The 20,673-nt window shown below is 40.9% G+C and overlaps 8 non-coding genes and 12 pseudogenes across 8 annotated transcripts; all 20 read right to left on the bottom strand.

Annotated features, from left to right (window-relative positions):
- Positions 1-1,536: 1,536 nt before the first annotated feature.
- On the bottom strand, positions 1,537-1,655 carry LOC135752899 (5S ribosomal RNA). The gene has a single exon (XR_010533382.1). It is a non-coding gene; the product is annotated as a 5S ribosomal RNA (ribosomal RNA).
- A 117-nt stretch (positions 1,656-1,772) lies between these two features.
- Positions 1,773-1,881, bottom strand: LOC135752936 (5S ribosomal RNA; annotated as a pseudogene).
- A 5,635-nt stretch (positions 1,882-7,516) lies between these two features.
- Positions 7,517-7,635, bottom strand: LOC135752931 (5S ribosomal RNA; annotated as a pseudogene).
- Positions 7,636-7,760: 125 nt separating this feature from the next.
- On the bottom strand, positions 7,761-7,879 carry LOC135752932 (5S ribosomal RNA; annotated as a pseudogene).
- A 125-nt stretch (positions 7,880-8,004) lies between these two features.
- LOC135752900 (5S ribosomal RNA) lies at positions 8,005-8,123 on the bottom strand. Its single transcript, XR_010533383.1, has one exon. It is a non-coding gene; the product is annotated as a 5S ribosomal RNA (ribosomal RNA).
- Positions 8,124-8,248: 125 nt separating this feature from the next.
- LOC135752878 (5S ribosomal RNA) lies at positions 8,249-8,367 on the bottom strand. The gene has a single exon (XR_010533366.1). It is a non-coding gene; the product is annotated as a 5S ribosomal RNA (ribosomal RNA).
- A 125-nt stretch (positions 8,368-8,492) lies between these two features.
- On the bottom strand, positions 8,493-8,611 carry LOC135752924 (5S ribosomal RNA; annotated as a pseudogene).
- Positions 8,612-15,386: 6,775 nt separating this feature from the next.
- Positions 15,387-15,505, bottom strand: LOC135752925 (5S ribosomal RNA; annotated as a pseudogene).
- Positions 15,506-15,630: 125 nt separating this feature from the next.
- LOC135752909 (5S ribosomal RNA) lies at positions 15,631-15,749 on the bottom strand (annotated as a pseudogene).
- A 125-nt stretch (positions 15,750-15,874) lies between these two features.
- Positions 15,875-15,993, bottom strand: LOC135752908 (5S ribosomal RNA; annotated as a pseudogene).
- Positions 15,994-16,118: 125 nt separating this feature from the next.
- Positions 16,119-16,237, bottom strand: LOC135752901 (5S ribosomal RNA). Its single transcript, XR_010533384.1, has one exon. It is a non-coding gene; the product is annotated as a 5S ribosomal RNA (ribosomal RNA).
- A 121-nt stretch (positions 16,238-16,358) lies between these two features.
- LOC135752933 (5S ribosomal RNA) lies at positions 16,359-16,477 on the bottom strand (annotated as a pseudogene).
- Positions 16,478-16,602: 125 nt separating this feature from the next.
- On the bottom strand, positions 16,603-16,721 carry LOC135752902 (5S ribosomal RNA). Its single transcript, XR_010533385.1, has one exon. It is a non-coding gene; the product is annotated as a 5S ribosomal RNA (ribosomal RNA).
- Positions 16,722-16,842: 121 nt separating this feature from the next.
- LOC135752916 (5S ribosomal RNA) lies at positions 16,843-16,961 on the bottom strand (annotated as a pseudogene).
- A 117-nt stretch (positions 16,962-17,078) lies between these two features.
- Positions 17,079-17,197, bottom strand: LOC135752889 (5S ribosomal RNA). Its single transcript, XR_010533375.1, has one exon. It is a non-coding gene; the product is annotated as a 5S ribosomal RNA (ribosomal RNA).
- A 125-nt stretch (positions 17,198-17,322) lies between these two features.
- LOC135752914 (5S ribosomal RNA) lies at positions 17,323-17,441 on the bottom strand (annotated as a pseudogene).
- A 125-nt stretch (positions 17,442-17,566) lies between these two features.
- On the bottom strand, positions 17,567-17,685 carry LOC135752905 (5S ribosomal RNA). Its single transcript, XR_010533388.1, has one exon. It is a non-coding gene; the product is annotated as a 5S ribosomal RNA (ribosomal RNA).
- A 2,324-nt stretch (positions 17,686-20,009) lies between these two features.
- LOC135752906 (5S ribosomal RNA) lies at positions 20,010-20,128 on the bottom strand (annotated as a pseudogene).
- Positions 20,129-20,244: 116 nt separating this feature from the next.
- LOC135752941 (5S ribosomal RNA) lies at positions 20,245-20,363 on the bottom strand (annotated as a pseudogene).
- Positions 20,364-20,488: 125 nt separating this feature from the next.
- LOC135752898 (5S ribosomal RNA) lies at positions 20,489-20,607 on the bottom strand. The gene has a single exon (XR_010533381.1). It is a non-coding gene; the product is annotated as a 5S ribosomal RNA (ribosomal RNA).
- Between the last annotated feature and the right edge of the window lie 66 nt (positions 20,608-20,673).

Genomic DNA, 20,673 nt, shown 5'->3' with positions numbered 1-20,673 from the left:
TGTATACATTAGTTTTTTTCTGATTAACACAAATACAGCAGATAGTGACCATTGACTCCCATAGTAGGAATAAAAAAATGATGGAATTTAATAGGTACCATCAGCTGTGTGCTAAATATAATCTAATAATAGTTTTTCACAATATTTTCTTCATCATTTATAAAGATACTTCCAAAATATTTTTTTCCTACTATGGAAGTCAATGGTAATTTATTTCATTATTTGCTTTACAGGCTTGCAGAGCTGATATGATGACGACTTAAACATCTTCGACACAACTGAAGGCACAACTTAAAGAGATAGTTCAATGAAAATTCTTTCATAATTTACTCATACGCTTGTTGTTTTAAACCTATATGCATTAGTTTTCTTCTGATTAACCCAAAAGAATATATTTTGAGGAATGATGGTAAACCCACAGCAGATAGTGACCATTGACTCCCATAGTAGGAATAAAAAATGATGGAATTTTATAGGTTCAATGAAAATTCTTTCATAATTTACTCATCCTTGTGTTGTTTTAAACCTGTATGCATTAGTTTTTTTCTGATTAACACAAAAGAAAATATTTTGAGGAATGATGGTAAACCCACAGCAGATATTGCCCATTGACTCCCATAGTAGGAATAAAAAATGATGGAATTTTATAGGTACCATCAACTGTGTGCTAATTATATTTTTTCAAAATATTTTCTTCATCATTTATAAAGATACTTCTAAAATATTTTTTTCCTACTATGGAAGTCAATGCTAATTTATTTCATTATTTGCTTTACAGGATTGCAGAGCTGATATGATGACAACTTAAACATCCTCTACACAACTGAAGGCACAACCTAATATAAACAGGAAAAGTGAGGCTAAATTAAGCCTCAGAGCGGGGATTATGAAGAAGTTTATTTTAATCCCAATCTACATGAATATGAGTTTACCATTATAATCACATGCAATTTGTTTACCATGAAGTTATGCAGTATTTGTGTCATGTGTTATGCTGTGTGTAAGTCAGGAGTTTGCCATGGGATTGCTATTGCAACCCAGCTGTGTGTGTTTCATGTCAAAGGGCACAAAGGGTTTAAGTAAGTGAATGGCCAGGGTCAAATAGGTCACGGGAAGAAGACACTGGTCTGAGGAATGTCATGTGGTTCCTGCCTGAACAGAAACATATTGTTTTAAGCATGGAGGAGGGGGGGAACCAAAACCTATATATTACCAGGCCATGGCTCAGAGGGCCAGACTGATTTGGGGAATCCTCCCAGGACTCTGGTTCTGGGGGGATTAACCAGGGGAGTCTCGGCTTCTTATTTTGTCTGGAAAATAAAAGTCTATCTCTTGAAATCAAAACCTAAGACTGAAGATTGTTTCATTGGAGGAAAAAGAAAACCACAACAAGGGTGGTGTGGCCGTAAGCGAGTGCAGACTCGATTCGAGAGACACTTCAAGACTAATGTGGCAACGCAATGACATCGGTAAATGCTTACAGAAAAGACGCATTCATGGGAAAAAATGACATAAATAAATAATTAATTAATTAAATGCTTACAGCACCTAGTATTCCCAGGCGGTCTCCCATCCAAGTACTAACCAGGCCCGACCCTGCTTGGCTTCCGAGATCAGACGAGAGCGGGCGTGCTCAGGGTGGTGTGGCCGTAAGCGAGTGCTGACTCGATTCGATAGACACTTCAAGACTTATGTGGCAACGCCATGACATCAGTGAACGCTTACAGAAAGAACGCATTCATGGGAAAAAATGACATAAATAATTAATTAATTGCTTACAGCACCTGGTATTCCCAGGCGATCTCCCATCCAAGTACTAACCAGGCCCGACCCTGCTTGGCTTCCGAGAGCAGGCGTGGCCAGTGTGGTGTGGCCGTAAGCGAGTGCAGACTCGATTCGAGAGACACTTCAAAACTAATGTGGCAACGCCATGCCATGGGAGAACGCTTACAGAAAGGACGCATTCATGGGAAAAATGACATAAATAAATATTTAATTAAATAAATATTTAATTATTTAAACGCTTACAGAACCCAGGCGATCTCCCATCCAAGTACTAACCAGGCCCGACCTTGCTTGGCTTCCGAGATCAGACGAGAGCGGGCGTGCTCAGGGTGGTGTGGCCGTAAGCGAGTGCTGACTCGATTCGAGAGACACTTCAAGACTAATGTGGCAACGCAATGACATCGGTAAATGCTTACAAAAAGGACGTAATTATGGGAAAAAATGACATAAATAAATAAATTATTAATTAAATGCTTACAGCACCTGGTATTCCCAGGCGGTCTCCCATCCAAGTACTAACCAGGCCCGACCCTGCTTGGCTTCCGAGATCAGACGAGAGCGGGCGTTCTTTTTTTTTATTATTATTTTTTATTATTATAACAATCATATTCACACAATTACATAATTTCTATATATTGTTTAACATTACATATAACACAGTGAGAGTGCTTTTATAACAGAAAGACTTCTTCAAAAGTCTTTTGGCAGGCACAATCTTAAATCCCACCAAAAAGAAGAAAAAAAACATCATTATAAAATATTTTAAAAACATTTGAAAGTTCAACATTTTTTTTCCACACTAAAACTGTCTCTTCCACATATTTAAAATATTATACAGATCAACCATAATCGTCAGGCATTTTCCAATTAAAATCTTCAAATATTATACCCACATCCTTAGTAAAAACATTAAAAACTTATTTTTTTTTTCTCCCAACATGACATACACATCTTTCTCTTGTTTCCCTTGTTCTTTATTATCAATTTTCCTGATCCAATCATCAGGAATTGCACTTTTTATTATCTTAAACTTATTTACAATTTCTTGTCTACTATATTCTTCTTTTGCTTCCTCCATAGTGTCCACAATGTACTGCACAGGTAAAAATCCCTCCTTAAACTCGTATAAAACATCTCTCACTTTTGTAATTCCCACATCCCACCACTTTTTAAAAACACTTCTTTACCTTGGTTTACAATGTTCTTGTTTAAAAACAATGGTTGGTTTAAAATACACTCTCTTCCACTAGGCATGTACTGTACACAAGTTAAAACTTTCCCCCATGCACTCATAATTTCCTTGTAAAAATCTGGCACCTTTTCCGTCATCCAAGCTTTAGTTTTCATCCATAAAATGTCTTCTCCCAGATTAAAATTACCACATTTGTTTAAAAAATATTGCATTGTTTTTTTCCATACCATTACATTCCCATCATCCAGATACTTTTTAACCATTTTAGCTCTTAAGCTATTTTTTCTTTGTGCTACATCTATAAGGCCCATCCCACCTTTCTCTACAGCTCCAATCAAAGTGTCATATGCTATTCTTGGGGGTTTCCCTTCCCATATAAAGTCTAAAAAACATCTCTTTAATCTTTTTTCAATCCACAGAGGCTTAGATGACACATATAAGACATACCATAACTTAGACATCATTAAAACATTTGAAATTAAAACCTTCCCTTTAAGACATAATGTCCTTAATTTCCAAAAATGTAGCCTTCTTTCAATATCTTCTAAAATAGTTGCCCACATTGTTTCAATAGCTCTCCTTTCATCGTCCCCCATTAAAACTCCTAAAATCTTGATTTCATTCACTTCTTTAAAAGCAAAATCACTTGTTAAAGCTTGCACATTCCCACATCTCATATACACAGTTTTATCCTCGTTAATTTTTCCTCCTGATGCTTTACAAAATTGTTGTACAATTTTCATTGTACATTCAACTCCCTCCCTGTCTATCAAATAAGCGTAGTGTCATCCGCATACTGAAATATTGCTTCTCCTTCCACGTTCCCTTCTATGTGAATACCTTTTATTCCTTTTTCTTTCCTCATAGCCAACCCCAAGGGTTCTGCGACTAAAGAATATAATAGTGCTGACATGGGACACCCTTGTCTTATGGATCTTGTTAGTTTAAAACATTCCGTTAAAAACCCATTACATTTAATTCTAGTTACCGGTCCATTATATAAAATTTTCACCCACTTTATACAATTTTCTCCAAATCCAAAACGGTTTAAAATCCCAAATAAAAATTCATGTTCCACCCTGTCGAAAGCCTTTTCAAAATCTAAACTTATAACATATCCCTCCAATTTTCTCTCCTTCATGTATCCAATTGTATCTTTAATGCTTATCAGCTTGATTTGTCTTTATTATTCTCGGCATCACTTCTTTCAGTCTGTTTGCTAAGATTTTTGATAAAATTTTCAACTCGGTATTTAACATCGTAAGCGGCCTATAATTCTTTAGTTCAGTTTTTTCTCCTTTTTTCTTATATATTGTTTTCATCAAACCCATACCCATTCTTAGATTCATCTGCCCTTTATAAAAGATCTCATCGAACACTTCCTTTAAAATACTGGTTAACATATCCCTAAAAACAATATAAAACTCACTCCCCAACCCATCAATTCCAGGACTTTTGTTTTTGTTTAATTCATTTATCGCTCTTTCAATTTCCTCTTCACTTATCTCTTTGTCACAATCCTTCATATCTTCCTTGTCCATTTTAGTTGTTATCTGCTATAACATTTCTTCTTTTTCATCCTGCACTCCCTCAGTTGCAAACAATTTTTCATAATACCTTTTCATTTCTTTTAAAATTCCTTCATTACTCTTTACTTCTTCTCCATTCTCCTTGTTAACTACTTTGATAATTTCAGCCTTCGCCTTTCTTCTTTCTAGATCAAAGAAAATTTTTGTAAATTTTTCACCTTCAACAAGAAACTGAGCTTTACTCCTTAATCTTGCACCTTCATATTTCTTTTCTTCCATTTCTTTAAGTTTATTTTTCAATTCTTTTATCTTTAACATGTCTTTATTTCCCTGATTTATCTCTTTTTCTAAATTCTCTCTTATTTCCTGTCCATTGTATTTCTTACATTTCTCAATTAATCTGCACAATTTTATTGTATGAATTTTAACTAAATATTTTACATTTTCCCACCACAATCTTTTATCTTCCATATACATTGCATTTTCTTTTTAAATTAGCGTCTTTATATCTAAAATATACCCTTCACTTTTTAAAACCTCAGCATTTAAAACCCACACGCCTGGACCTCTCTTTAACGTACTCCAGTCAATCTGCATATATAACGGCTTGTGATCACTTAAACTTGTTTCATCGTATCTCACGTTATCAATAAAAACCTCTAAATTCCTCTTACACAAAATAAAATCGATTCTTGTTTGACACATGAAATTCCCCACCCTTTGTCTTCTTGAGTATTGCCTTCTTTCATTCCTTTCTCTCCAAACATCCACCAAGTTATTGCTTTCCATTATTGATTTTAACTCTCTCCTTCCCATATCATTTCTAAAAACCATTCCATCTGCCATATCTAATTTACTTAACACAGTATTAAAATCCCCCATTAACAAGACATTCTGTTGGTTAGTTAAAAGTGACCTTAAATCATTAAAATAATCTCTCTTTTCCTTTTCCTCCGTAGGTGCATGTACATTTATCACCACCAGTTTTTTGCCTTCATATTCCATTTCTACTGCTAAACATTTCCCAATATCATCTTTATAGATGACCTTGCATACAGTTTTCACATTTTCTCTTATTAAAAAAGCCACTCCTCTGCCATAACCTTGTATCATCATTATTGTATAAAATCTCACCGTTCCATCTTTTCCTTATTTCACATATGTGCTTTTCTTTCCAATTTGTTTCTTGCAATACAATCACGTCTTCATTCTTGAACATTTCTTTCACTTTTTCAAATTTGTTAAAGTCTGAAAGTCCTCTGGCATTAAAAGTTACCAAACTTAAAACCATAAAAAAGAAATAAATAAAAACACTCATTGAGTCCATTTCTTTAGCTCATACCATCCAAGTCTTTAAGCAGTACATATTTATCTTTTAGTAAGTCTTTGTTAGTTGTTTTTTTCCTTATTCCTTCCAAACATGGCTTTACCTTAATTTTTCGTCGTCTTCTCTCCACTTTCGGTTTTCCTTCAGACATTGTGTTGACATCCTTGTTAAAATCCTCATCTTGATCCATTTCATCTTGATCCATCTCATCTTCCAGGGTGTCAGAAGTGTCAAGTGGTGTACATGTTCCTTCCTCCTGTTTAAGTTGTTCAGTTTGTTCCGTCTGTTCTTTAGAATCCTCATTTTGTACTTTACTTTGTCTTTTAGCTAATTCATTCATTTCTTCCTCTGCCATTTCATCTGTAGTGCTCTGTGTTTTATTATCTATGTCCTGTTGTACTTTCTCTTGTTGTTCTGTTTGTTCGCCATTGTCAACGTCAATTACAGGTCCGCCGTCTTTCGCCTCTCTCGTGTCGTTCTGTTGTTTTTCTACCATGTTGTCTCGTTCATGCACCTTCCCGCCCACATGAGTCTCATCGTTGCCAAACCAGCATTCACACAAGTTTAAAAAATTGTCACAGTCCGGGCACTTAACCGCCTTGCACTCTCTTGCAAAATGTCCTCTCTCCTCACATTTGTAGCACTTAAACATAGGGCAGTCTTTTATGATGTGGTCTGGGCACATGCACAGCCGACAGAGTTTAACCTGATGGCTGTGCATCACCCTGAAGAACAGCAGGCCTTCAGCTGCTTCAAACTTTGTGCTATACGGGAGAGATGCAACTTCTTTAGGGAAGCGAGATTTAATGAACCGTGTGCCATCTTCAATGGTCGTGCCCGGATACAAACGTCTTTTTAATTTAGACAAAGGGGTAACTCCCCACCCTTCAAGTTTATTTATAATATCGTGATCGTCTATGTAAGCGGGCAGGTGCATAAACGAGACGACATAGTCTCTTTTTTGGAGTCTCTTTACTTCGCATTCCACTACTCTTATCCTTATTCCATATTCTAGCAATTCAACATCAACCACATTTTCTAGAGTCAGCTCATATTCATTGTTTTGATTGGGTCTTACCGCCAGGATTTTCCCTTTTCCAATTTTCCCCGATACTGCCGTAATAATGTCCTCCGCTTTTGCATTCACATTTGTAGTATCCACTGTAATCGTAGCTTCTATTAAGTATTCCTTTCGTGAATTGTACCTTCTTTGTTCTTTGTCTCTTTCATTGCCATCCCGTTGTTGTTCATCCGTTCCATTTTCATTTGCCATTCGTGTCTCTCCTTCCATTTCCGAGGTTGATTCCATGTGTCCGTCCATTTTCACCAAACAAAACAAAAAGCGTATGTGGCAAACTTAAACTCCCCCCGAACAGGGTATGCTGCCAGGAGGGATTTAAACAAACAAAAATAAAAATTAACTATTCAAAATAAACACTGATTTAAACAAACAAAATCAAAATAAATCTGAACGATTGGTGAGCCTTCCTCACCTACTGCAGCCAAACACTTCCTGGAACGTACCAACTAGCGGGCGTTCTCAGGGTGGTGTGGCCGTAAGCGAGTGCTGACTCGATTCGATAGACACTTCAAGACTTATGTGGCAACGCCATGACATCAGTGAATGTTTACAGAAAGAACGCATTCATGGGAAACAATGACATAAATAATTAATTAATTAAATGATTACAGCAGCTGGTATTCCCAGGCGGTCTCCCATCCAAGTACAAACCAGGCCCGACCCTGCTTGGCTTCCGAGATCAGACGAGAGCGGGCGTGCTCAGGGGCGTTTGGCCGTAAGCGAGTGCGGACTCGATTAGAGAGACACTTCAAAACTAATGTAGCAACGCCATGCCATGGGAGCACGCTTACAGAAAGGTCGCATTCATGGGAAAAAATGACATAAATAAATAATTAATTAATTAAATGCTTACAACAACTGGTATTCCCAGGCGGACTCCCATCCAAGTACTAACCAGGCCCGACCCTGCTTGGCTTCCGAGATCAGACAAGAGCGGGCAGGCTCAGGGTGGTGTGGCCGTAAGCGAGTGCTGACTCGATTCGAGAGACACTTCAAGTCTAATGTGGCAACGCCATGACATCGGTGAATGCTTACAAGAAGGAAGCATTCATGGGAAAAAATGACATGAATAAATAAATAATTAATTAACAGCTTACAGCACCTGGTATTCCCAGTCGGTCTCCCATCCAAGTACTAACCGGGCCCGACCCTGCTTGGCTTCCGAGATCAGACGAGAGCGGGCGTGCTCAGGGTGGTGTAGCCGTAAGCAAGTGCCGACTCGATTCGAGAGACACTTCAAGACTAATGTGGCAATGCCATGACATCGGTAAATGCTTACAGAAAGGACGCATTCATGGGAAAAAATGACATAAATAAATATTTAATTAATTAAATGCTTACAGCACCTGGTATTCCCAGGCGGTCTCCCATCCAAGTACTAACCGGGCCCGACCCTGCTTGGCTTCCGAGATCAGACGAGAGCGGGCGTGCTCAGGGTGGTGTGGCCGTAAGCGAGTGCGGACTCGATTCGAGAGACACTTCAAAACTAATGTGGCAACGCTATGCCATGGGAGAACGCTTACAGAAAGGACGCATTCATGGGAAAAAATGACATAAATAAATATTTAATTAATTAAATGCTTACAGAACCTGGTATTCCCAGGCCATCTCCCATCCAAGTACTAACCAGGCCCGACCCTGCTTGGCTTCCGAGATCAGACGAGAGCGGGCGTGCTCAGGGTGGTGTGGCCGTAAGCGAGTGCCGACTCGATTCGAGAGACACTTCAAGACTAATGTGGCAACGCCATGACATCGGTGAACGCTTACAGAAAGGACGCATTCATGGGAAAAAATGACATAAATAATTAATTAATTAAATGCTTTCAGCACCTGGTATTCCCAGGCATTCTCTCCTCCAAGTCCCTATGCCGACCAATCATTGAGCGCCGTTGAGCGAGTTGAGCTGCTCAACCAACCAATCACTGAGCTCTGTTGAGCAGGTCGCTTCCTCAACCCACCAATCGGATGGCACCGAAGCTTTGAATATTAAGTGAGTGACAAACGTAAATAATAACACTACTATCATCATTTGATTGAGATCGGTTTCAGCAAACAAGAGGTAAGTCCAGTATATTTACCAGTATATTCATATAAATGCTTTCTAACCGTTTTTTGTATGGATTCGCGTGGATTTACGTGCAGTAATTACAAAGTTATTGAAGTTTTAAAAGCTTTAATAGGGAAAATATAATCGCCCATTTAAGTTAACTGCTAACGTGTATCGTAAACTGCAGTTCTTCGAGTCTTTGTAATATTTTACTCAAATTAAATACTTTCGAAATACCCAAACACAATCAGGGCTGGACATTAAGACTAGCCTTACTATCCAAATACAGGTAGAATTTACTTATTGTTAGTAATACTAATGCCAGTTTTTCCTGTTGGAATTGACTGACTACATACTGTACAATATGATAATCCATTAACAGTCAATAACATGTTAAAGCACTTATAAAACCGTTACCTTTTGAAATTTCAGCTAATCATATGAAATATCACATTAAAAAGTAAATCTGATAACATCAATAAAGATTACTCAGTACTTGTGTAGTTTTTTTATGATTATTATTTTACAAAATACCTTTTTACTTCTACTTTAAGTAATAGTATTAGCAGTACTGTTACTTGTGTACACGTTTTGCATCTCCTGGTTTTCCAGTGTTTAGTCCCCTGTACAGTTTGAAAAGAAGAAACTAATCTGAATCCGTTTCTGTTTTTATACAACAGATAGAAATCATGGATGTGGAGGGACACAAGTGCAGTGTGTGTGACAAGAGTTTCTCTGTGAAGTCCAACCTGACTCGGCACATGCAGCTTCATGGTCCAAAGGAACATGTGTGTGAAGTGTGTGGGAAAAGCTTCGCACTGAAACAGCAGCTGAGCAGCCACCAAAAACAGCACCTGGAAGTTGGAGGGGAAATGTGAAAGTACTATTACACCCTGTTGACGGAGAAGCTGAAGTGTTCACATTATGAAAAGATGAGGCGGGCAGTGAGTAAGACACATAGTGACGCAGACAGTGAAGATAAGGACAGTCATCATGTTCAGCAGTACATTTGGCTGGCACACAGTCCAAAGATTCTGATGAACTTGGCCCTGGCCATCAGAAGCATGTTTTCTGCCATACTATGTGGGAAGCGTGCTATTGACAAAGGCGTGTTATTCTTCTGAATGACAGGGTCAACAGTGTGTCCATGAACGAAGTCCAGAGACTGCTGCAGCAGGGACATGATGAGTGGTATGTGGAGCGCCGTGCCCTGTACCAGACTCTCCTTTATGAAGCCCACACAGCTGGATCTGCATCGTCTCAGAAGAGCATCCTGGCCTTTGTCAAAGCTGCTGGTACCCTCCTCTGCCCCGGACTCCCCTTCCTTGTGCATGTGTGCTGAGGCGTGCGCACATGATCATGGAGATGGAGAAGATGCCTGTGTACAGAGCCTCAATCCTCAGTGTGACTGGAGAAATCCTCTGCATTGATGGCACAAAAAAGGTATGTGTATTGTATCACAGAGATGTTCACGAGTCTCTCATCTGAAGTCTGAGTCGAGTCTGAAGTCTTTCAGCTGGAGTCCGAGTCAAGTCTGGAGTCTTTATCACTGAAGTCCGAGTCGAGTCTGGAGTCTTTTGTCATGAGTCCGAGTCGAGTCTCGAGTCATTTCATGCATTGCCGAGGGGAAAAAAGGTCCATTTAAAAATTCTGTAAATACTCTTTTTTATTTAGACAAAAGAGTTATCAGTACATAACAGAGATGTTCACGAGTCTCTCATCTGAAGTCTGAGTCGAGTCTGAAGTCTTTCAGCTGGAGTCCGAGTCAAGTCTGGAGTCTTTATCACTGAAGTCCGAGTCGAGTCTGGAGTCTTTTGTCATGAGTCCGAGTCGAGTCTCGAGTCATTTCATGCATTGCCGAGGGGAAAAAAGGTCCATTTAAAAATTCTGTAAATACTCTTTTTTATTTAGACAAAAGAGTTATCAGTACATAATATACATGTAAAACACATGTAAAAGTACACTTTTATTTAGTTAAAACTAATCAAACTTTACCTTGAGATTAAACCTATTTTTTACACTCAACGGTTTAAGCTTTTAAGAGGGTTTGCACAACAAGAGAATAACATGAAAAAAAATCTTATGTTTTTAGGTGACATAGTGATTAAACTGGTATGTTTAAGCATGTGATTGTCCACCTGAATAGTGACTACTCTAAAACAGTATTGCACTTCAAAAATATTAAATTTGACAGGGTGTTTGCTGTAAGCCTATAATGATGAATAGTTGTTTGAGGTAAATACATTTTAAACTAACAGTAACTGAATTAATGTAAATAAAGAATGCTTTAGGACGCCTACATCCTCGTGCGGGTTGTAATCTCTCTCTCTCTCTCTCTCTCTCTCTCTCTCTCTCTCTCTCTCTCGATCGAGCGAGCGAGCGAATGATGGTGGTATTGGTAACCTAGTAACCAGCAGTAAACAAAACAAGGTTCGTGTGGTAAATTGAGACATAACTGCATGTAATCACAATGGAGCAAGTTATTAATGTATTAGCCGTGCAGCTTGTAATTACCTAAACTTAATGCTTGCCTGTACAGTACACAGAAGAAGGAATGCGCATTTTTTTGACGAAGGCACTAGCAACAAGGATATTACGACGACGCCAAGACCCATATATGGTAAAGACAACTCCAGCGGAAACAGCTAGATGGTCAGTCACATTTAATGTTCGCTACATCAGAGTGAATTCAACAAATGCGTTTCCATCTCCCTTTACTCGCATTTACTCTTTTTGTCATAAATCAAAAACCACCTCAAGCGAGCGTATAAACTTTTTTGCGCATTAAGGGATTTTTATTCGAAATTTGGCATTTCCATCAATCGTTTTTGATGCAATACTTCAAAATGAGCATAAAATTATGGTGATGGAAACCAAATGGGGCGAGCAGAGTTAACGTGACTAACCTTTGTGGGTGTGTTCTCAGGTGTCTAATAAAGTTCGAAGTTGTTGTCCCAGTATCCTTTATGGTTTTTCCACATTCTTTGCATGTGGCTGTCCTTCCAGAAATGCCGTCTAAAACATTTAAAAAACCGAACGATAGAACATATGGCACTGCCGGTCCCGCCATCTTTATGAGACTCTTATCACATTTCAGATTTTACGCGCCGCACGTCATTGAATTCTATAATAAGGGTCCGGTCCGATCCCGTTTACTGCAGTACAGCATACACAAAAAAACACACATAATCCTTTTAATGAAATCAGTAGTTAAGGATAAAAGACTCGAGTTGATTTTAAAATATTCACGAGTCTTTTATGTCGAGTCGAGTCAAGTCTGAAGTCATTTCAGTTCGAGTCTGAAGTCGAGTCTGAAGTCCTTAAAAATGCGACTCGAGTGCGACTCGAGTCCGAGTCACTGACTCGAGTGCCCATCTCTGTTGTATCAATTCATGAAGTTCAGCAGACTTAATATTTGTTTAGTCACTTTAAAATGACTTGAGCCAACCTATTGTTTTGAATAAGGGACTTTGGCCTCACTGTTCAGCGTTCAAATGTGATAGATACAAAATGTACATGCATTGTAATTCATATAAATTATATTGGGCAGACAGGTTATTGATAGAAACTATCAAATGAATTTGTGTTTTCCAGGTCCTTAAGAAGATATATGGTGATGGCCAGGGCACCATGCAGTATATCACCAGTGTGCTGAACAATGGGGGCAGTTCTTGACCACAGTGGTGGTGACAGCTGAGTCTGAGGGGTGCTACAGACGTATGGCCAAAGGTCTGATGGCCCGCTTTGAACGAGCTAGGGCTCCTGCACCAGCTGTCATGTATGCAGATAACAACTGTTGTCGGTAGGTAATAACACATACATATACCCTGATAAAATTTGTCATTCATTTAATGCAACAAAAAAAAGAACACATGCTGAAAATTTTTATTGTGACAGTGCTTCGTCCTTCCTGGAGAATCTGTTCAGGGACTGGGTGCAGAATGGCACTGTGATCCGACTGGACTTCCGACACTGGCTGCACCGCTGGGATGCTGTTGTCATCAAACAGAGCCATGCCAACTATGGGGTGTTTATGAGTGCCCTTGCAGGTGCAGTGCTGGCCTACAACAAGAACGATATGATGCTCCTCAACTGCCCAATCTGAATGCCAAGGCTAACTACAGGGCAACCGTAATGCCAAAGGTGAAACCCCACCAACGAGTGCTGTCAGAAGAACCAATGCCAGCAGCTCCTACTTTGTCAGAATCCCTTCCAGCTCCAGATCGACCTCAGGTTCAGTGCCAGAGCCCATGTCATGCAGCTGGAAAAAGGCATTGTCAGAAGCGGAGGTAAGCTGTAAAACCCTTAGCAACCACACGTTTAAACATAAACAGAATGAGACAAAGTTTGAGAACAGTTTGTTGTTTTAATTTGAGCTTTCATGCATATTACACATTGGAACGTTCTTGTTCACGGTCAGGGACTATTTTTTCTAGCGGAAGAAATGCTTTTACTGATTTAACTTCATGAAAGTTGCACCAATACATTTTTTAACTTTAATATTGTTTGGTAACTGTTTTATAAAAGCAATAAGGTACTTGAGGAGAGTGCTGTGTCGTGAACAAGTAACACTAAGCGGAGTGCCTGCAACCCCTTCAGCCGTTACTTATTCACGATACAGCACAGCCTCTCATACCTTATTGCTTACATGATATCTGAATTCATCAGCTGAATGGTTTAAACTTAAACACAACAAACCATGTAAATTGATAGTCATACCCATTATTTCTTATGAATTATACTCATCATCGCATGTATGACTTATCTTTGCAGGATGGATGTGGAAGAGTTTGTGAACCGGCCCATTCAACCTAAACCCCCTGTGGCCACGTACATCCCATCCAGAGCGTCAAAAGCACCTGTCCTTGTAGTGGTTCCTGCATAGCCAAAGGGACCATCCATGATGCTCTGTGGGGCATCCAGCAGTCAAGGGTCATACCTTTCGCACCCACTCCTGCGCTGACATCCAGACCAATCAAGCCTCATAAATCCACGAAGCCTTGTGGGGCCTGCCAAGTTCCCCAGTGTAGTGGGCTACACGCCGTCCAAAGACAAGGCTGCTGAAAGAAGCCAAAACATTTTTACGTATTGCCCAGCAACTAGAAAGTCCACCACTTCAGGTTTTGAAGGTGTTGTGTTCAACAGTTTTGAACACTTCAAAAGTGTAGTAGATGAGGAACTAAAAATGAAGAGCCAACTACATCCCCCAAATCACAATAGCAGATTTCTGGGGTATGGTTTGTACCTGGTTCAGACCTGGATTAGACCTAGTTTACCTCATCCCCTTGTATATATTGTACACAGTATTGGGGAAAGTAACTTCCCCAACACTGATTGTACTTATATTGTATATTGTTCAATGTATACATGTATAAATCTTAACAAGAATCCTGTAAATAATAACTTATTAGTACCTATTTAGCTATTTTCTGCTAAATTACTTAATAATTAATGTAAATTCTATTCTGTTTACATTGTTACCTGTGTTATTCTTATTATTGTTGTGTTGTTTATTTATTTCTATAGATATAAATTGTTGAACAAATAAAAATCCAAATATATGATTCCTCTCTCTTGTTCTCTATTTGTCCACTTAATAGAGGTAAAGACTGTCACATGAAACTGTATTGAGTATAACAGAGGCTGAGTTACTTACCAGTATGGTAAAGATACAGTATTTTTCTAAAATTCCATTAAGGCCGTTTTATGTGTACATTTTTCATGCTCCCTAGAGGGTGAATAGGGCATATAGAGTGAATAATATCTCAGATATGAGCAAATTACACTTTGTTCAAGTAGCCTAATATAGCTTTTTAATTTTTTTCAGTGATCTTGCAAACATTGTAACTAAAAGTCTCAAGTGTATTTGTAAAGTGCATTAATTCATAATTCACATAGATATGAGCAAAAACATGTTTTACATTGCCTGTTTTTTATTGTTTTCATTAAAGCATTATGTTACATTATGTGACAGACATCATATTATACTTAATAAAACATTCTAGTCAAAGATTCTAGTCTTCATGGTCTTACTTAGTAAATTTAGTATTGATGTTCTGAAGTGAGAAAACATTGACCTCTATTTGGCCCCTCCCATATCTAACACATGTCCTCCCTCCACCGTCCTGCTGATCTGTTTACTTGGAATTTTCCAAGATGATCGGGACCCAGGATAGGGACTTGCGGGGGTCATGAGCCATTCCCAGGTGGTCTCCCATCCAAGTACTAACCAGGCCCGACCCTGCTCGGCTTCCGAGATCAGACAAGAGCGGGCGTGCTCAGGGTGGCGTGGCCGTTAGCGAGTGCGGACTCGATTCGAGAGACACTTCAAAACTAATGTGGCAACGCTATGCCATGGGAGAACGCTTACAGAAAGGACGCATTCATGGGAAAAAATGACATAAATAAATATTTAATTAATTAAATGCTTACAGAACCTGGTATTCCCAGGCTATCTCCCATCCAAGTACTAACCAGGCCCGACCCTGCTTGGCTTCCGAGATCAGACGAGAGCGGGCGTGCTCAGGGTGGTGTGGCCGTAAGCGAGTGCGAACTCGATTCGAGAGACACTTCAAAACTAATGTGGCAACGCCATGCCATGGGAGAACGCTTACAGAAAGGACGCATTCATGGGAAAAAAGGACATAAATAAATAAATAATTAATTCAATGCTTACAGCACCTAGTATTCCCAGGCGGTCTCCCATCCAAGTACTAAGCAGGCCCGACCCTGCTTGGCTTCCGAGATCAGACGAGAGCGGGCGTGCTCAGGGTGGTGTGGCCGTAAGCGAGTGCTGACTCGAGTCGAGAGACACTTCAAGACTAATGTGGCAACGCAATGACATTGGTAAATGCTTACAAAAATGACGTAATTATGGGAAAAAATTACATAAATAAATAAATTATTAATTAAATGCTTACAGCACCTGGTATTCCCAGGCAGTCTCCCATTCAAGTACTAACCAGGCCCGACCCTGCTTTGCTTCCGAGATCAGACGAGAGCGGGCGTGCTCAGGGTGGTGTGGCCGTAAACGAGTGCTGACTCGATTCGAGAGACACTTCAAGACTAATGTGGCAACGCAATGACATTGGTAAATGCTTACAAAAATGACGTAATTATGGGAAAAAATTACATAAATAAATAAATTATTAATTAAATGTTTACAGCACCTGGTATTCCCAGGCGGTCTCCCATTCAAGTACTAACCAGGCCCGACCCTGCTTGGCTTCCGAGATCAGACGAGAGCGGGCGTGCTCAGGGTGGTGTGGCCGTAAGCGAGTGCTGACTCGATTCGAGAGACAGTTCAAGACTAATGTGGCAACACAATGACATCGGTAAATGCTTACAAAAAGGACGTAATTATGGGAAAAAATGACATTAATAAATAATTAATTAAACGCTTACAGCACCTGGTATTCCCAGGCGGTCTCCCATTCAAGTCCTAACCAGGCCCGACCCTGCTTGGCTTCCGAGATCAGACGAGAGTGGGCGTGCTCAGGGTGGTGTGGCTGTACGCGAGTGTTGACTCGATTCGAGAGACACTTCAAAACTAATGTGGCAACACCATGCCATGGGAGAACGCTTACAGAAAGGACGCATTCATGGGAAAAAATTACATAAAAAAATAATTAATTATTTAAACGCTTACAGCACCTGGTATTCCCAGGCGGTCTCCCATCCAAGTACTAACCAGGCCCGACCCCGCTTGGCTTCCAAGATCAGACGAGAGCGGGCGTGCTCAGGGTGGTGTGGCCGTAAGCGAGTGCCGACTCGATTCGATAGACACTTCAAGACATATGTGGCAACGCCATGACATCAGTGAACGCTTACAGAAAGAACGCATTCATGGGAAAAAATGACATAAATAATTAATCATTTAAATGCTTACAGCACCTGGTATTCCCAGGCGGTCTCCCATCCAAGTACTAACCAGGCCCGACCCTGCTTGGCTCCCGAGATCAGACGAGAGCTGGCGTGCTCAGGGTGGTGTGGCAGTAAGCAAGTACCGACCCGATTCGATAGACACTTCAAGACTTATGTGGCAACGCCATGACATCAGTGAACGCTTACAGAAAGAACGCATTAATGGGAAAAAATGACATAAATAATTAATTAAATGCTTACAGCACCTGGTATTCCCAGGAGGTCTCCCATCCAAGTACTAACCAGGCCCGACCCTGCTTGGCTTCCGAGACCAGACGAGAGCGGGCGTTCTCAGGGTGGTGTGGCCGTAAGCGAGTGTGGACTCGATTCGAGAGACACTTCAAAACTAATGTGGCAACGCCATGCCATGGGAGAACGCTTACAAAAAGGACGCATTCATGGGAAAAAATGACATAAATAAATATTTAATTAATTAAATGCTTACAGCACCTGGTATTCCCAGGCGGTCTCCCATTCAAGTACTAACTAGGCCCGACCCTGCTTGGCTTCCGAGATCAGACAAGAGCGGGCGTGCTCAGGGTGGTGTGGCCGTAAGCGAGTGCTGACTCGATTCGAGAGACAGTTCAAGACTAATGTGGCAACACAATGACATCGGTAAATGCTTACAAAAAGGACGTAATTATGGGAAAAAATGACATAAATAAATAAATAATTAATTAAATGCTTACAGCACCTGGTATTCCCAGGCGGTCTCCCATTCAAGTACTAACCAGGCCCGACCCTGCTTGGCTTCCGAGATCAGACGAGAGCGGGCGTGCTCAGGGTGGTGTGGCCGTAAGGGAGTGCCGACTCGATTCGATAGACACTTCAAGACATATGTGGCAACGCCATGACATTCAATTCAATTCAATTCAATTCAATTTTATTTATATAGCGCTTTTCACAAAAGTCAATTGTTTCAAAGCAGCTTTACATAAATAGAAGCAGTGAAAAGCACAGAAAACGACAGATAGCACAACAGAATACATGATAGCATGAGCAGTTAAATTTGCTGCGGCTATGACTCAATATTATAATTGCACGTATTACTAAAGCAACGTATAGAAGAGGAAGCTAGGTAAAGCCCAAAAAGGCTGCCTCCCCGGGGTGAAAAACCCCCTAGGAGAAAAAAAACCCCGGGCTTTTATCCGAGGAAAAATAAGTCCTAGGAGGGAAAAACCCTTGGGAGAACGGAAATGGAGATTTAGCGGAGATTAAGCGGTTCTGCCGGTGATCGTTGGTCAGGTATCAGCTGGGCATAACGTTGAAGGACAGCCAGTAGATCAGAGGTGTGCCGACTTTCACATCTGCCGGGACTGGGTCTGTTTGTCTCGTCCTCGGGTCGACAAAATCGTATTAGCGTAGCGGCCGTTCATATGTATTGAAGTGTCACACAGTGATGTGGTTTAACTCAGCTTAGTTCCAGACAGACTAAATATTGCGGCATAATTATGTTATCCACAGTTGAGGATTTAGCAAATTGGGGGCCCAATGCGAGGGTATATATGGTAAATAAGGGTCACCTTCCGATCTTTAAGAGAAAATGAAACCTGACGACCCGTTTGACTAAGGCCTAAAGCCCCACTGTCGTCGTTAATGCAGGTTCAGTGGCAAACGGGTCTGTATGGCATACTATTCATAAGACTTACGATAGCGCCAAAATCGCAACCCGACCATACGTGCCAACCCGTTTGACTAAGGCTGGAGGCCCCACTGTCGTCGTTAATGCAGGTTCAGTGGCAAACGGGTCTGTATGGCATACTATTCACAAGACACACGAAAGCGCGAAAAACGTAACCCGACCATACATACCAACCCGTTTGACTAAGGCTGGAGGCCCCACTGTCGTCGTTAATGCAGGTTCAGTGGCAAACGGGTCTGTATGGCATACCATTCATAAGACTTACAATAGCGCCAAAATCGCAACCCGACCATACGTGCCAACCCGTTTGACTAAGGCTGGAGGCCCCACTGTCGTCGTTAATGCAGGTTCAGTGGCAAACGGGTATGTATGGCATACTATTCACAAGACACACGAAAGCGCGAAAGACGCAACCCGACCATACATACCAACCCGTTTGACTAAGGCTGGAGGCCCCACTGTCGTCGTTAATGCAGGTTCAGTGGCAAATGGGTATGTATGGCATACTATTCATAAGACTTACGATAGCGCCAAAATCGCAACCCGACCATACGTGCCAACCCGTTTGACTAAGGCTGGAGGCCCCACTGTCGTCGTTAATGCAGGTTCAGTGGCAAACGGGTATGTATGGCATACTATTCATAAGACTTACAATAGCGCCAAAATCGCAACCCGACCATACGTGCCAACCCGTTTGACTAAGGCTGGAGGCCCCACTGTCGTCGTTAATGCAGGTTCAGTGGCAAACGGGTATGTATGGCATACTATTCACAAGACACACGAAAGCGCGAAAAACGCAACCCGACCATACATACCAACCCGTTTGACTAAGGCTGGAGGCCCCACTGTCGTCGTTAATGCAGGTTCAGTGGCAAACGGGTCTGTATGGCATACTATTCACAAGACACACGAAAGCACCAAAATCGCAACCCGACCATACGTGCCAAACCGTTTGACTAAGGCCGGAAGCCCCACTGTCGTCGTTAATGCAGGTTCAGTGGCAAACGGTGGCAAACTATTTAATGCAATTCATTTTAAGTGTTCATGTAGAAAAGGTTTTTATTTATTTATTTGGTTGGTCTGTGTTATGACCGTGAGTGCTTTGTTCCGTGAAACTAACTATTGCGAGTTAAGAACCTTTACTAGACATATTATGCGAATGCTTTGTTGAAGAGAAAAGTTTTAAGTCTAGATTTAAAATGATCGACTGTGTCTGATTCTCGGACATCGGTTGGTAAATCATTCCAGAGCTTAGGGGCTAAGTAGGAAAAGGATCTTCCACTTTTAGACACTTTTGATAGTCTAGGTATAATCAATAGGCCAGAATTTAGCGACCGTAGTGTGCGTGATGGATTGTATTCTGATAGTAATTCTCTAAGATATGAGGGTGCTAAGCCATTTAAAGCTTTGTAGGTGATCAGTGAACGCTTACAGAAAGAACGCATTCATGGGAAAAAATGACATAAATATTTAATTAATTAAATGCTTACAGCACCTGGCATTCCCAGGCGGTCTCCCATCCAAGTACTAACCAGGGCCGACCCTGCTTGGCTTCCGAGATCAGACGAGAGCGGGCGTGCTCAGGGTGGTGTGGCCGTAAGCGAGTGCTGACTCGATAGACACTTCAAGACTTATGTGGCAACGCCATGACATCAGTGAACGCTTACAGAAAGAACGCATTCATGGGAAAAAATGACATAAATAATTAATTAATTAAATGCTTACAGCACCTGGTATTCCGAGGCGGTCTCCCATCCAAGCACTAAGCAGGCCCGACCCTGCTTGGCTTCCCAGATCAGACGAGAGCGGGCGTGCTCAGGGTGGTGTGGCGGTAACCGAGTGCTGACTCGATTCGAGAGACACCTCAAAACTAATGTGGCAACACAATGACATCGGTAAATGCTTACAAAAAGGACGTAATTATGGGAAAAAATGACATAAATAAATAAATAATTAATTAAATGCTTACAGCACCTGGTATTCCCAGGCGGTCTCCCACTCAAGTACTAACCAGGCCCGACCCTGCTTGGCTTCCGAGATCAGACGAGAGCGGGCGTGCTCAGGGTGGTGTGGCCGTAAGCGAGTGCTGACTCGATTCGAGAGACAGTTCAAGACTAATGTGGCAACACAATGACATCGGTAAATGC

The sequence above is a fragment of the Paramisgurnus dabryanus genome, chromosome 9, assembly GCF_030506205.2.
Source record: "Paramisgurnus dabryanus chromosome 9, PD_genome_1.1, whole genome shotgun sequence".
NCBI classification, from domain to species: Eukaryota; Metazoa; Chordata; class Actinopteri; order Cypriniformes; family Cobitidae; genus Paramisgurnus; species Paramisgurnus dabryanus.
Note: the sequence above shows the minus strand (reverse complement) of the source record. Positions and strands in the feature narration are given on the sequence as shown.